The sequence below is a fragment of the Macrobrachium nipponense genome, chromosome 15 (genome assembly GCF_015104395.2).
Source record: "Macrobrachium nipponense isolate FS-2020 chromosome 15, ASM1510439v2, whole genome shotgun sequence".
NCBI classification, from domain to species: domain Eukaryota; kingdom Metazoa; phylum Arthropoda; class Malacostraca; order Decapoda; family Palaemonidae; genus Macrobrachium; species Macrobrachium nipponense.
The window spans coordinates 51,256,619-51,272,087 of NC_087208.1; positions in this window are offsets into that span (position 1 = coordinate 51,256,619).

Here is a 15,469-nt window from a genome sequence, read left to right on the forward strand (position 1 = left end):
TCTTCCATTATGCCCAGGTATTTGTATCCTGTCTCATCTATGTGTTTTGATGTTGCTCCCATCTGGTAGCTTTATCCCTTCAGTTCTCGTTACTTTGTTGCCTTTTTGTATGTTGACTAAGGGCGCATTTTTCTATTCCACCCCAGCCATCCTGATGTCCCCAGATAAAATCCTACAGTCTGGATTAGGTATCTATTTCTTTGATGCTCTTTCCATACAGCTTAATGTCGTCCATGAACATCAGATGTTAATTCTGTTGCCTCTTTTCTTGAGTTGTACCCGGCATCCTCTTCTGTAGTACTTTTGGTCATGGGAATCATGGCTACTACGAAGAGTAGTGGGGACAGTGAGTCGCCCTGGAAGATCCCTCTCCTGATATTAACCTCTGCTAGTCTTATTCCAGAGCTTGTAAGTATTGTATTCCAGTTGCGCATTGTATTTATGAGGAAGCTGATGTGTTTTTCCTCTGCCCCATATATTTCAGGCATTCTATTAGCCATGAGTGTTGTATCATGTCGAAGGCTTTCTTATAGTCTATCCATGCCATGCTTAGGTTGGTTTTCCTTCTCCTACTGTTCTTCATTATTATTTTTCCTATCAGGAGCTGGTTCCTTTTGCTGCCCCTACACTTCCATTCTGCAGCCTTTCTTGCTGGTGGGGGATGGTGTTTTGTCTCCTCTAGGTAATTGTTGTAAGCCTTTCACTGATGATACCTGTAGTAACTTCCACATTATTGGTAGGCAGGTGATAGGCCTGTAGTTACTGGCTATATTTCTCATACTCTTGTCTTTTTGTACTAAGGATGTTCTTCCTGTGGTCATCCATTTGGGTGCATGGTGATTTGAGATACAATGCTGGAGTTGTTCTGCTATTCGTGGGTGTAGGGCCTTGAAGTTTTTGAGCCAGTATCCATGGACTTCATCGGTATCTGGGGCTTTCCAGTTTGACATTTTCTTTAGTTGGTGTCTGACTGTGTCTGTCGTGATCTCTGTGAATCTTTGTTTTATTCTCCCTGTTTCTTCTTCCTTGACTGGAGCCATGTTTCATGTTTGTTGTGTGATACCGGATGGCTCCATATGTTTTCCCAGAGTCTCTTACTTGGGTTCGGCTTCAGGAATTTCTTGGTGGTTGTCTTCCCCTCTTAGTTGGCTGTATAGTCTTTTCTGGTTGGTTCCGAATAATTTGTTTTGTTGGTATCCCTTATTCCTGTTCATGTACCGTTGGATCTTATGTGCTTTGGCCTTAAGCCTCTGTTTTACATCTTCTATTGTGTTTAGTCCCCTTTATTGTACTTTGTATTTCTCGTTGATTTCCTCCCTTGTTTTCTTGCTTCTTAGCCTTTTTTCTGTCATCTCTTTCAGTTTACTCAAGTCAGATCTCATCACCATGATTTGCTTTTCCAGGCGCCTTTTCCAAGGAGGTTGCTGTTTTGTTTGCATCCTGCCTCCTTAGGATTCCATCACTTTTCTTACTATGTTTGCCGTTTCTAGGATCACACTCTTCTGCATGAGTCCTGGATCTAATTCAGCCTCTATTTTTCCAGTCCCAGAGGATCTTTGCCTGATCGTTTTCTATCACTCCCTCAAGTTGGTGCTCGTGCCACTTATTACTGCAAGGTAGCTGATGTTTCTTGCACAGGCTCCAGTGGAGGGCTTTTGCCACTGAATCATGCCTCTTTTTGTACTGGTTCTGTGCATGTGCCGAACATTCGCTTGCTATGTGGTTTATGGTTTCATTTTTCGTATTGCACTTCTACATATGGGAGATGATTATTTCCGTCTATCGTTTTTCTTTGAACATATCTGGTTCTTAGGGCTGATCTTGTGCCGCTGTTATCATTCCTTCAGTTTCCTTCTTTAGCTCTCCCCTCAGTAGCCATTGCCATGTGTCATCGCTGGCTACTTCTTTAGTCTGTCTCATGTATTGTCCGTGCATTGGTTTGTTGTGCCAGTCCTCTGTTCTGTTTGTCATTCTCCTGTCTCTGTATATTTTCTGGTCTTCGTCTACTTTTATTAGTCCTTCTTCCCATGCACTCTTTAGCCACTCGTCTTCACTGGTTTTCAGATATTGCCCCAGTGCTCTGTTCTCGATGTTGACGCAGTCCTCTATACTTAGTAGTCCTCTCCCTCCTTCCTTTCGTGTTATGTATAGTCTGTCCGTATTTGCTCTTGGGTGTAGTGCTTTGTGTATTGTCATATGTTTCCTGGTTTTCTGATCTATGCTGCGGAGTTCTGCTTTCGTCCATTCCACTATTCCTGCGCTGTATCTGATTACTGGCACTGCCCATGTGTTTATGTCTTTTATCATATTTCCTGCGTTGACTTTTGACTTGAGTATCGCCTTGAGTCTCTGCATATATTCTTTCCTGATCGTGCCCTTCATCTCTTGGTGTTTTATATCCCCTCCTTCCATTATTCCCAGGTATTTGTATCCAGTCTCATCTATGTGTTTGATGTTGCTTCCATCTGGTAGCTTTATCCCTTCAGTTCTCGTTACTTTGCCTTTTTGTATGTTGACTAAGGCGCATTTTTCTATTCCAAACTCCATCCTGATGTACCCAGATACATCCTTACAGTCTGGATTAGGGTATCTATTTCCTTGATGCTCTTATTATTATTATTATTATTATTATTATTATTATTATTATTATTATTATTATTATTATTATTATTATTATATGTAGGAGACATTCTCTGAGAACAGTACTGGTAAAGCAGCTATAATAATAATAAGTCATAATAATTATATAATAATAATCATGCTAATAATAATTAATTTAATTTATTATTATTCATGATTATTATTATTATTATTATATTATTATTATTATTATCATGATTAATTTATTAATTATTATTATTATTATTATTAGTATTATTATTATTATTTTATTATTATTATTATTATTATTTATTAGTATTATTATTATTATTAATTATTAATTATTTGTTATAAATTTATAACTGTGGCATTCCACAGTTTTGTAACTGTACAAATAAAGTTTATTTTTAGTATCATCTTAAAGTATATTGTACGAATACATAACTAGATTTGTTTCTCCATTATTATTATTTTTTTTTTTGCTCTATCCCAGTCCTCTAATTCGACTGGGTGGTATTTATAGTGTGGTGGTTCCGGTTCTGCCTGCCTCCTTAGGAGTCCATCACTTTCCTTGCTATGTGCGCCGTTTCTAGGATCACACTTTTCTGCATGAGTCCTGGAGCTACTACAGCATCTAGTTTTTCCAGATTCCTTTTCTGGGATCTTGGGATCGTTCCTAGTCTGCCTATGATTATGGGTACAATTTCCCCTGGCATTTCCCATCCTTCTTATTTATATTTTCAGGTCTTGATAGTTATCCATTTTTTCCCTTTCTTACTCTGGTGTCCCATGGTATTGCAACATCAATGAGTGATACTTTCTTTTTGATTTTGTCAATCAACGTCATGTCTGGTGTATTTGCGCTTATCACCCTATATGTTCTGATACCATAGTCCCAAAGGAACTTTGCTTGATCGTTTTCTATGACTCCTTGAAGTTGGTGTTCGTACCACTTATTACTGCAAGGTAGCTGGTGTTTCTTGCACAGGTTCCAGTGGAGGGCTTTTGCCACTGTTATCATTCCTTCGGTTTCCTTCTTGAGCTCTCCCCTCAGTTGCCATTGCCACGTGTCATCGCTGGCTAGTTCTTTAGTCGGTCTCATGTATTGTCCGTGCATTGGTTTGTTATGCCATCCCTCTGTTATGCTTGTCTTTCTCCTGTCTCTGTATATTTCTGGGTCTCCGTCTACTTTTATCAGTCCATCTTCCCATGCACTCTTGAGCCACTCGTCTTCACTGGTCTTCAGATATTGCCCCAGTGCTCTGTTCTCGATGCTGACGCAGTCCTCTATGCTTAGTAGTCCCCTCCCTCCTTCCTTTCATGCTATGTATAGTCTGTCCGTATTTGCTCTTGGTTGTAGTGCTTTGTGTGTTGTCATAAGTTTCCTAGTTTTCTGATATATGCTACGGAGTTCTGCCTTCGTACATTCCACTATTCCTGCGCTGTATCTGATTACTGGTACTGCCCTTTTGATTATGGCTTTTATCATATTTACGACGTTGCGTTTTGACTTGAGTATCGCCTTGAGTCTCTGCATATATTGTGTCCTTCATCTCTTGATGTTTTATATCCCCTCCTTCCATTATTCCCAGGTATTTGTATCCCATCTCATCTATGTGTTTGATGTTGACCCCATCTGGTAGCTTTATCCCTTCAGTCCTTGTTGCTTTGCCCTTTTGTATGTTGACTAAGGCGCATTTTCTATTCCAAACTCCATCCTGATGTCCCCTGATACAATCGTTACAGTCTGGATTAGGGTATCTATTTCCTTGATGCTCTTACCATACAGCTGGATTTCCTCCATGAACATCAGATTGTTAATTCTGTTACCTCTTTTCTTGAGTTGGTACCTAGAATCCATCTTTTGTAGTACATTTGCCATGGGAATCATGGCTACTACAAAGAGTAGTGGGGACAGTGTAGTGCCCTGGAAGTTCCCTCTCCTGATATTAACCTCTGCTAGTCTTATTCCAGAGCTTGTTAGTATTGTATTCCCGTTGTGCATTGTATTTTTGAGGAAGCTGATGGTGTTTTCCTCTGCCCCATATATTTTCAGGCATTCTATTAGCCATGTGTGTGGTACCATGTCGAAGGCTTTCTTACAGTCTATCCATGCTATGGTTAGGTTGATTTTCTTTCTCTTACTGTTCTTCATTTCCATTTTGTCTATCAGGAGCTGGTCTTTTGTGCCCATACACTTCTTTCTGCAGCTTTTCTGTTGGTAAGGGATGGTGTTTGTATCCTTCAGGTAGTTGTTTAGTTGCTGATACCTGTTAGTAACTTCCACATTATTGGTAGGCAGGTGATAGGCCTGTAGTTACTGGCTATATTTCCCTTACTCTTGTCTTTCTTGATGAAGGATGTTCTCCCTGTGGTCATCCATTTGGGTGCAAGGGTGATTTGTGATACAATGCTGGAGTTGTTCTGCTATTCTTCGGTGTAGGGCCTTGAAGTTTTTGAGCCAGTATCCATGGACTTCATCGGGATCTTGGGCTTTCCAGTTAGGCATTTTCTTTAGTTGGTGTCTGACTGTGTCTGTCGTGATCTATGTGAATAATTGTTTTATTCTCCCTGTTTCTTCAGCCTTGACTTCCTGGAGCCATGTCGCATGTTTGTTGTGTGATACCGGATTGCTCCATATGTTTTCCCAAGTCTCTTACTTGGTTCGGCTATGAGGCATTTCTTGGTGGTTGTCTTCTCCTCTTAGTTGGCTGTATAGTCTTTTCTGGTTGGTTCCGATTAGTTTGTTCTGTTGGTATCCCTTATTCCTGTTCATGTATTGTTGGATCTCATGTGCTTTGGCCTTAAGACTCTTTTTTACATATTCTATTGTGTTGTTTAGTCCCCTGTCGTGTACTTTGTATTTCTCGTTGAGTTCCTCCCTTGTTTTCTTGCTTCTTAGCCTTTTTTCTGCCATCTCTTTCAGTTTACTCAAGTCAGATCTCTTCACCATCACTTCCTTTTCCAGACACCTTTTCCAAGGAGGTTGCTGTTTATTTTTTTTTCTTGGGTTGGTTGTGCTAGTGGTGTTGGTGTTCGTATCCCCATCAGTTCTGCTACTAATCTTGCTCCTGCATATGTCAAGTTATTTGTTTCTGTGATATTGGTGGTGTGTATTAGTCTCATTATTTCATTGACCTCACTTGTTTTCTCCCTGTATTTGGCTTCATCCATTGTCTAATCTTTTCTACCCATTCCGTCCATTCTGTTACTTCGTCTGTGTTTCTTCGTATGTCGTTGTTTGATACCTCATCATCCCTGTCGTCTTCTGTGGCATCATCTCTCAGTTCGTCTTCTTGTAATTCGTTGCCGTGTGTCATTTCCTTTTCTAAATCCTCTCTTTCTGTTGGGAAGAGCCAGCGCTTTTCCTTTATGTTCCTTACTTAGTCTGCCAGCCTCTGCCCTGTTTGGGGGGTGTTATTCCTCTCATTCCAGATGCTGACCAACCTTACTTCTATATACTCTCTCCGTCGGGTTGCTTCAGATGTAGCATCTCCATATTTCCTTATTTTCTTATCTTGTCCATTTCTTCCTAATGTTTGCTTTTGTAGGTCCAGTCTCTGGTTGTTGGTTACTGTCGTTGTGGTGGTTAGTTGCTGGATGACGACCTCCAAGTACCTGACCGTCTTTCCCAAGGAATCAACGCCGACCAGCCCCAATGTTGCTTAACCAGTCAATTGACGGCCTAACCCACTCTGCCACAGCGACACACATTATTATTATTATTTATTTTTTTTTCTTTTTTTTTTGCTCTATCACAGTCCTCCAATTCGACTGGGTGGTATTTATAGTGTGGGGTTCCGGGTTGCATCCTGCCTCCTTAGGAGTCCATCACTTTTCTTACTATGTGCCGTTTGGTCTAGGATCACACTCTTCTGCATGAGTCCTGGAGCTACTTCAGCCTCTAGTTTTTTCTAGATTGCCTTTTCAGGGATCTTGGGCATCGTGCCTAGTGCTCCTATGATTATGGGTACGATTTCCACTGGCATATCCCATATCCTTCTTATTTCTATTTTCAGATCTTGATACTTATCCATTTTTTCCCTCTCTTTCTCTTCAACTCTGGTGTCCCATGGTATTGCGACATCAATGAGTGATACTTTCTTCTTGACTTTGTCAATCAACGTCACGTCTGGTCTGTTTGCACGTATCACCCTATCCGTTCTGATACCATAGTCCCAGAGGATCTTTGCCTGATCGTTTTCTATCACTCCTTCAGGTTGGTGCTCGTACTACTTATTACTGCAAGGTAGCTGATGTTTCTTGCACAGGCTCCAGTGGAGGGCTTTTGCCACTGAATTATGCCTCTTTTTGTACTGGTTCTGTGCAAGTGCCGGGCATTCACTTGCTATGTGGTTTATGGTTTCATTTTTCGTATTGCACTTCCTACATATGGGAGAGATGTTATTTCCGTCTATTGTTCTTTGAACATATCTGGTTCTTAGGGCCTGATCTTGTGCCGCTGTTATCATTCCTTCAGTTTCCTTCTTTAGCTCTCCCTCTGTAGCCATTGCCAATTGTCATCGCTGGCTAGTTCTTTAGTCTCTCTCATGTATTGTCCGTGCATTGGTTTGTTGTGCCAGTCCTCTGTTCTGTTTGTCATTCTCCTGTCTCTCTATATTTCTGGGTCTTCGTCTACTTTTATTAGTCCTTCCTCCCATTCACTCTTTAGCCACTCGTCTTCACTGGTTTTCAGATATTGCCCCAGTGCTCTGTTCTCGATGTTGACGCAGTCCTCTATACTTAGTAGTCCTCTCCCTCCTTCCTTTCGTGTTATGTATAGTCTGTCCGTATTTGCTCTTGGGTGTAGTTGATTACTGGCACTGCCCATGTGTTTATGGCTTTTATCATATTTCCGGCGTTGAGTTTTGACTTGAGTATCGCCTTGAGTCTCTGCATATTTTCTTTCCTGATCGTGTCCTTCATCTCTAGGTGTTTCATATCCCCTCCTTCCATTATACCCAGGTATTTGTATCCTGTCTCATCTATGTGTTTGATGTTGCTTCCACCTGGTAGCTTTATCCCTTCAGTTCTCGTTACTTTACCTTTTTGTATGTTGACCTAAGGCGCATTTTTTTCTATTCCAAACAAATCCATCCAGATGTCCCCAGATACAATCCTTACAGTATGGATTAGGGTATCTATTTCCTTGATGCTCTTACATACAGCTTGATGTCGTCCATGACATCAGTATGGTTGATTCTGTTGGGCCTCTTTTCTCGAGTTGGTACCCGGCATCCATCTTCTGCAGTACTTTTGTCATGGGAATCATGGCTACTACTAAGAGTACCGGGGACAGTGAGTCGCCCTGGAAGATCCCTCTCCTGATATTAACCTCTGCTAGTCTTATTCCAGAGCTTGTAAGTATTGTATTCCAGTTGCGCATTGTATTTTTGAGGAAGCAGATGGTGTTTTCCTCTGCCCCATATATTTTCAGGCATTTTATTAGCCATGTGTGTGGTATCATGTCGAAGGCTTTCTTATAGTCTATCCATGCCATGCTTAGGTTGGTTTTCCTTCTCCTACTGTTCTTCATTACCATTTTGTCCATCAGGAGCTGGTCTTTTGTGCCCTACACTTCCTTCTGCAGCCTTTCTGTTGGTGGGGATGGTGTTTGTCTCCTCTAGGTAGTTGTATAGCCTTTCACTGATGATACCTGTTAGTAACTTCCACATTATTGGTAGGCAGGTCGATAGGCCTGTAGTTACTGGCTATATTTCCCTTACTCTTGTCTTTTTGTACTAAGGATGTTCTTCCTGTGGTCATCCATTTGGGTGCTTGGTGACTTGAGATACAATGCTGGAGTTGTTCTGCTATTCGTGGGTGTAGGGCCTTGAAGTTTTTTGAGCCAGTATCCATGGACTTCTTCGGGACCTGGGGCTTTCCAGTTTGGCATTTTCTTTAGTTGGTGTCTGACTGTGTCTGTCGTGATGTCTGTGAATCTTTGTTTTATTCTCCCTGTTTCTTCTTCCTTGACTTCCTGGAGCCATGTTGGCATGTTTGTTGTTTGATACCGATTGCTCCATATGTTTTCCCAGAGTCTCTTACTTTGTTTGGCTTCAGGAATTTCTTGTGGTTGTCTTCCCCTCTTAGTTGGCTGTATAGTCTTTTCTGGTGTGTTTCTGAATAGTTTGTTCTGTTGGTATCCCTTATTCCTGTTCATGTACCGTTGGATCTTATGTGCTTTGGCCTTAAGCCTCTGTTTTACATCTTCTATTTAGTCCCCTCTCTTGTACTTTGTATTTCTCGTTGAGTTCTCCCTTGTTTTCTTGCTTCTTAGCCTTTTTTTCTGTCATCTCTTTCAGTTTACTCAAGTCAGATCTCATCACCATGATTTGCTTTTCCTGGCACCTTTTCCAAGGAGGTTGCTGTTTTGGTTTCTGGTGGGTTGGTTGTGCTGGTGGTGTTGGTGTTCGTATCCCCATCAGTTCTGCTACTAATCTTGCTCCTGCATATGTCAAGTTATTTGTTTCTGTGATACTGGTGTGTGTATTATGCCCATTATTTCATTGACCTCACTTGTTTTTTCCTCCCTTAATTTCTTGGTGTTGTAGGCTTTCATGGAGGGGATCTTTATATTATTATTATTATTATTATTATTATTATTTTATTTTTTTATTTTTTTTTTTTTTGCTCTATCACAGTCTTCCAATTCGACTGGGTGGTATTCATAGTGTGGGGTTCCGGGTTGCATCCTGCCTCCTTAGGAGTCCATCACTCTTCTTACTATGTGTGCCGTTTCTAGTTCACACTCTTCTGCATGAGTCCTGGAGCTACTTTAGCCTCTAGTTTTTCTAGATTCCTTTTCAGGGATCTTGGATCGTGCTAGTGCTCCTATGATTATGGGTACGATTTCCACTGGCATATCCCATATCCTTCTTATTTCTATTTTCAGATCTTGATACTTATTCAATTTTTCCCTCTCTTTCTCTCACTCTGGTGTCCCCATGGTATTGCGACATCAATGATGATACTTTCTTCTTGACTTTGTCAATCAACGTCACGTCCTGGTCTGTTTTGCACGTATCACCCTATCCGTTCTGATACCATAGTCCCGAGAGGATCTTTGCCTGATCGTTTCTATACTCCTTCAGGTTGGTGCTCGTACCACTTATTACTGCAAGGTAGCTGATGTTTCTTGCACAGCTCCAGTGGAGGGCTTTTGCTACTGAATCATGCCTCTTTTTGTACTGGTTCTGTGCAAGTGCTGGGCATTCACTTGCTATGTGGTTTATGGTTTCACTTTTCGTATTGCACTTCCTACATATGGGAGAGATGTTATTTCCGTCTATCGTACTTTGAACATATCTGGTTCTTAGGGCCTGATCTTGTGCCGCTGTATCATTCCTTCAGTTTTCCTTCTTTAGCTCTCCCCTCTGTAGCCATTGCCAATTGTCATCGCTGGCTAGTTCTTTAGTCTGTCCTCATGTATTGTCCGTGCATTGGTTTGTTGTGCCAGTCCTCTGTTCTTTCTGTCTTTCTCCTGTCTGTATATTTCTGGGTCTTCGTCTGCTTTTATTAGTCCTTCTTCCATGCACTCTTTAGCCACTCGTCTTCACTGGTTTCAGATATTGCCCCAGTGCTCTGTTTTCGATGTTGACGCAGTCCTCTATACTTAGTAGTCCTCTCCCTCCTTCCTTTCGTGTTATGTATAGTCTGTCTGTATTTGCTCTTGGTGTAGTGCTTTGTGTATTTGTCATATGTTTCCTGGTTTTCTGATCTATGCTGCGGAGTTCTGCCTTCGTCCATTCCACTATTCCTGCGCTGTATCTGATTACTGGCACTGCCCATGTGTTTATGGCTTTTATCATATTTCCGGCGTTGAGTTTTGACTTCAGTATCGCCTTGAGTCTCTGCATATATTCTTTCCTGATCGTGTCCTTCATCTCTTGGTGTTTATATATCTCCTCCTTCCATTATTCCCAGGTATTTTGTATCCTGTCTCATCTATGTGTTTGATGTTGCTCCCATCTGGTAGCTTATCCCTTCAGTTCTCGTTACTTTGCCCTTTTGTATGTTTGACTAAGGCGCATTTTTCTATTCCAAACTCCATCCTGATGTCCCCATATACAATCCTTACAGTCTGGATTAGGGTATCTATTTCCTTGATGCTCTTACCATACAGCTTGATGTCGTCCATGAACATCAGATGGTTGATTCTGTTGCCTCTTTTCTTGAGTTGGTACCCGGCATCCATCTTCTGTAGTACTTTTGTCATGGGAATCATGGCTACTACAAGAGTAGTGGGGACAGTGAGTCGCCCTGGAAGATCCCTCTCCTGATATTAACCTCTGCTAGTCTTATTCCAGAGCTTGTAAGTATTGTATTCCAGTTGCGCATTGTATTTTTGAGAGCTGATGGTATTTTCCTCTGCCCCATATATTTTCAGGCATTCTATTAGCATGTGTGTGGTATCATGTCGAAGGCTTTCTTATAGTCTATCCATGCCATGCTTAGTTGGTTTTCCTTCTCCTACTGTTCTTCATTACCATTTTGTCTATCAGGAGCTGGTCTTTTGTGCCCCTACACTTCCTTCTGCAGCCTTTCTGTTGGTGGGGGATGGTGTTTTGTCTCCTCTAGGTAGTTGTATAGCCTTTCACTGATGATACCTGTTAGTAACTTCCACATTATTGGTAGGCAGTGATAGGCCTGTAGTTACTGGCTATATTCCCTTACTCTTGTCTTTTTGTACTAAGGATGTTCTTCCTGTGGTCATCCATTTGGGTGCTTGGTGATTTGAGATACCAATGCTGGAGTTGTTCTGCTATTCGTGGGTGTAGGGCCTTGAAGTTTTTGAGCCAGTATCCATGGACTTCATCGGTCCTGGGGCTTTCTCCAGTTTGGCATTTTCTTTAGTTGGTGTCTGACTGTGTCTGTCGTGATGTCTGTGAATCTTTGTTTTATTCTCCCTGTTTTCTTCTTCCTTGACTTCCTGGAGCCATGTTGCATGTTTGTTGTGTGATACCGGATTGTTCCATATGTTTTTCCCAGAGTCTCTTACTTGGTTCGGCTTCAGGAATTTCTGGGTGGTTGGTCTTCCCCTCTTAGTTGGCTGTATAGTCTTTTCTGGTTGTTCCAAATAGTTTGTTCTGTTGGTATCCCTTATTCCTGTTCATGTATCGTTGGATCTTATGTGCTTTGGCCTTAAGCCTCTGTTTTTACATCTTCTATTGTGTTGTTTAATCCCCTCTCTTGTACTTTGTATTTCTCGTTGAGTTCCTCCCTTGTTTTCTTGCTTCTTAGCCTTTTTTCTGCCATCTCTTTCAGTTACTCAAGTCAGATCTCATCACCATGATTTGCTTTTCCAGGCGCCTTTTCCCAAGGAGGTTGCTGTTTTGGTTTCTGTTGGGTTGGTTGTGCTGGTGGTGTTGGTGTTCGAATTCCCATCAGTTCTGCTACTAATCTTGCTCCTGCATATGTCAAGTTATTTGTTTCTGTGATACTGGTGGTCTGTATTATGCCCAGTATTTCATTGACCTCACTTGTTTTCTCCCTCAATTTCTTGGTGTTGTAGGCTTTCATGGAGGGGATCTTTGTTCTCTCTGTATCTGGCTCCATCCATTGTCTAATCTTTTCTACCCATTCCGTCCTCTCTGTTACTTCGTCGGTGTTTCTTCGTGTGTCGTTGTTTGATACCTCATCCTCCCTGTCGTCTTCTGTGGCATCGTCTCTCAGTTCGTCTTTCGTGTAATTCGTTGTCGTGTACATTTCCCTTTCCAGTTCTTCTCTTTCTGTTGGGGAGAGCCAGTTCTTTTTCTTTATGTTCCTTACTTGGTCTGCAGCCTCTGCTCTGTTTGGGGGGTGTTATTCCTCTCATTCCAGATGTTGACCAATCTTCTTCTATATCCTCTCTCCGTTCGGGTTGCTTCTGATGTAGCATCTTCCATATTTCCTTATTTTCTTCTCTTGTCCATTTCTTCCTTTTTTGCCTCTGTAGCTCCAATCTCAGGCTGTTGATTATTGGTCGTTGTGGTGATCAGTTGCTGGATGACGACCTCCAAGTACCTGACCGTCTTCCCCTTCAATTGGGTTGAATACCTGGTTGCCGGACGAAGCTCCTCTGTTGCCAGAGGTTCCATTTACGTCGTTGTCGTTTAATCCTTCATTTCTTTCCATCATTGCTGAGTTTTGCTATTTAACCCATAGCTGGACCCTACCCCATCAGGGATAGGTACTCATTTACAGCTGAGTAGACTGAGGAAATTATGGTAAAGATCCTTTCCCAAGGAATCAACGCCGAGGAGAGCGGTCCACCCATCCAATGACTGACAGAGCCAATGTTGCTTAACTTGACTTAAGTCTATTGACGACCTAACCCACTCCTCCACGGCGCCACATATTATTATTATTATTATTATTATTATTATTATTATTATTATTACTACTATTATTATTATTATTATTATTATTATTATTATTATTATTATTATTATTATTATTAAACCCCCAACCACAAATCTCTCCAAACTTTAGCCTCCAAAAAACTTTGATATCTCGTGATGTATTATTATTATTATTTTATTCTAAGGGGTACACAATACCAAAAAATGTTACAAGTCCGTGTATAATTTTTAAAAATCTTCACAAAAGCTTTCGAACCCTTCCTTGGATTCATCTTTAGTCTAAATGAACAATTAGGTACACCAGGTACTGACGTGAATTTAAAAAACAAAGAGTCGTTGAAGATTGTTGACACCGGTCGTTAGCTCGTTTATGGACCAGGTGATGAAGAAAGAGGCAGTTAATTCCAACTAGGTGATTCCCTCTCCCTTATCAATCCTTCTGGCTGCAATTCTGTTTATATATCCGCAATGGTTGTTGCAACGTTGCAGGAAGTCCTTCATCTGAGGGCATAAATTGGGCACCGTAACCAGACTCCTCTGGGGCACTGGTTACCTGGACAGGGAGAGAGGCAAGGCGGAAGCAGCATCAGGAGAGGAAAGAACAGGGCCTGTCCTACAATTAAAATCTTTTATCCAACAGAAACTGCAGCCAGAAGGATTGATAGGGGAGAGGAAATCACCTAGTTGGAATTAACTGCCCTCATTCTTCATTACCTGGTCCATAAATGAGCTAACGAACGGTGTCAACAATCTTCAACGACTCTTGTTTGTTTTTTAAATTCACTTCGGTACCTGGTGTACCTAATTGTTCATTTGGACTGAAGATGAAACCAAGGAAGGGTTCGAAAGCTTTTGTAAAGAGTTTTAAAAATTGTACACTGAAACGTAACCTTTTTTATTATTGTGGACCCCTCAGAATATGATATATACTCCCGCGATAGAGTTTTTCCTAATTATTATTATTATTATTATTATTATTATTATTATTATTATTATTATTATTATTATTATTATTATTATTATTATTATTATTATTATTATTATTATTATTATTGATTGCAACAACCAAAAATCTCTCCAAAGTTTAGCTGCAAAACTACACTCGATATCTCGAGACGAAAGTTTATGTAAACTCCGGCGAAATCCTTTCGAAAATGGGGAACCAGTCCCTAATTCCAATTGAATACTCAATCAAAAGGATTTGGGAGTTTTAAATCCCCCTATTCGTTAGGATGCTGTCTTTGCAGGTAGTTACACTCGTCTCGTCGTCTGTTGTGGGATTTTAACTTTTATCCCACAATATTTGGAGCGTAATTCTCTCGAGTGCTGAGTGATGGATGTAGTTTCGTTAGAGAGAGATAGAGAGAGAGAGAGAGAGAGAGAGAGAGAGAGAGAGAGAGAGAGAGAGAGAGAGAATCATGCTTTAAAGTATATATGTGAGAGGAGTGTGTAGTTTATTGAGAGAGAGAGAGAGAGAGAGAGAGAGGAGAGAGAGAGAGAGAGAGAGAGTTTTCTTCATAAAAAATGTTCTTCGCGTCAAATTGAACGGACACCAAAATGCAATAGTCCCCTGTTGGGCGTCATTATTATTATTATTTTATTATTATTATTATTATTATTATTATTATTATTATTATTATTATTATTATTATTATATATATATATATATATATATACTATATGTATAAACATAAATATATATATATATATATATATATATATATATATATATGCTTATATATGTATATGTTTTTTTTTTTCTGTCTACCACAGTCGACTGTGTGGTACTTATAGTGTGGGGTTACGGGTTTTGGGTACCCTGCCTACTTAGGAGTCCATCACTTTTCTCACTATGTGGCGCTGTTTTCTAGGAGCACACTCTTCTGCATGAGTCCTGGAGCTACTTCAGCCTCTAATTTTTCCAGGATGCTTTTCATGGATCTTGGGATAGTGCTTATTATTAGTATTATTATTATTTCTTATTAATTGTACAGTTACATAACTGTGTTATTTGTTTTCTCTGTTAATAATAATAATAAATAATGATAATAATAATATAATAATATAATAATAATAATAATAATAGTAATAGTTAATAATAATAATAATAATATTAATAATAATAAATAATATTAATACTAATAATATGGAATTGGAAGACCCTCTTTTAAACATATTCTATTGAATAAAATAGCAGAACTCAGCGAATTAATCTCATATATTATCTTTCCTATTTTCCTTATTACTCGCTTGTCTGGCTCAGCGATACTTCTTAATAATTGCCGAATAATTGGCCAATATTCATATTCCCAGTATGTATATTGGCTATTTATTAAGAATTCGCTGAATTCTGCCATTTTATTCAACATAATAATAATAATAATAATAATATAATAATAATAATAAGTAATAATAATATAATAATAATAAAAAGAAACGGCGCACATAGCAAGGGAAGTGATGGACTCCTAAGGAGGCAGGATGCAACCTGGAACCCCAAACTATAAATAACACCCAGTCGAATT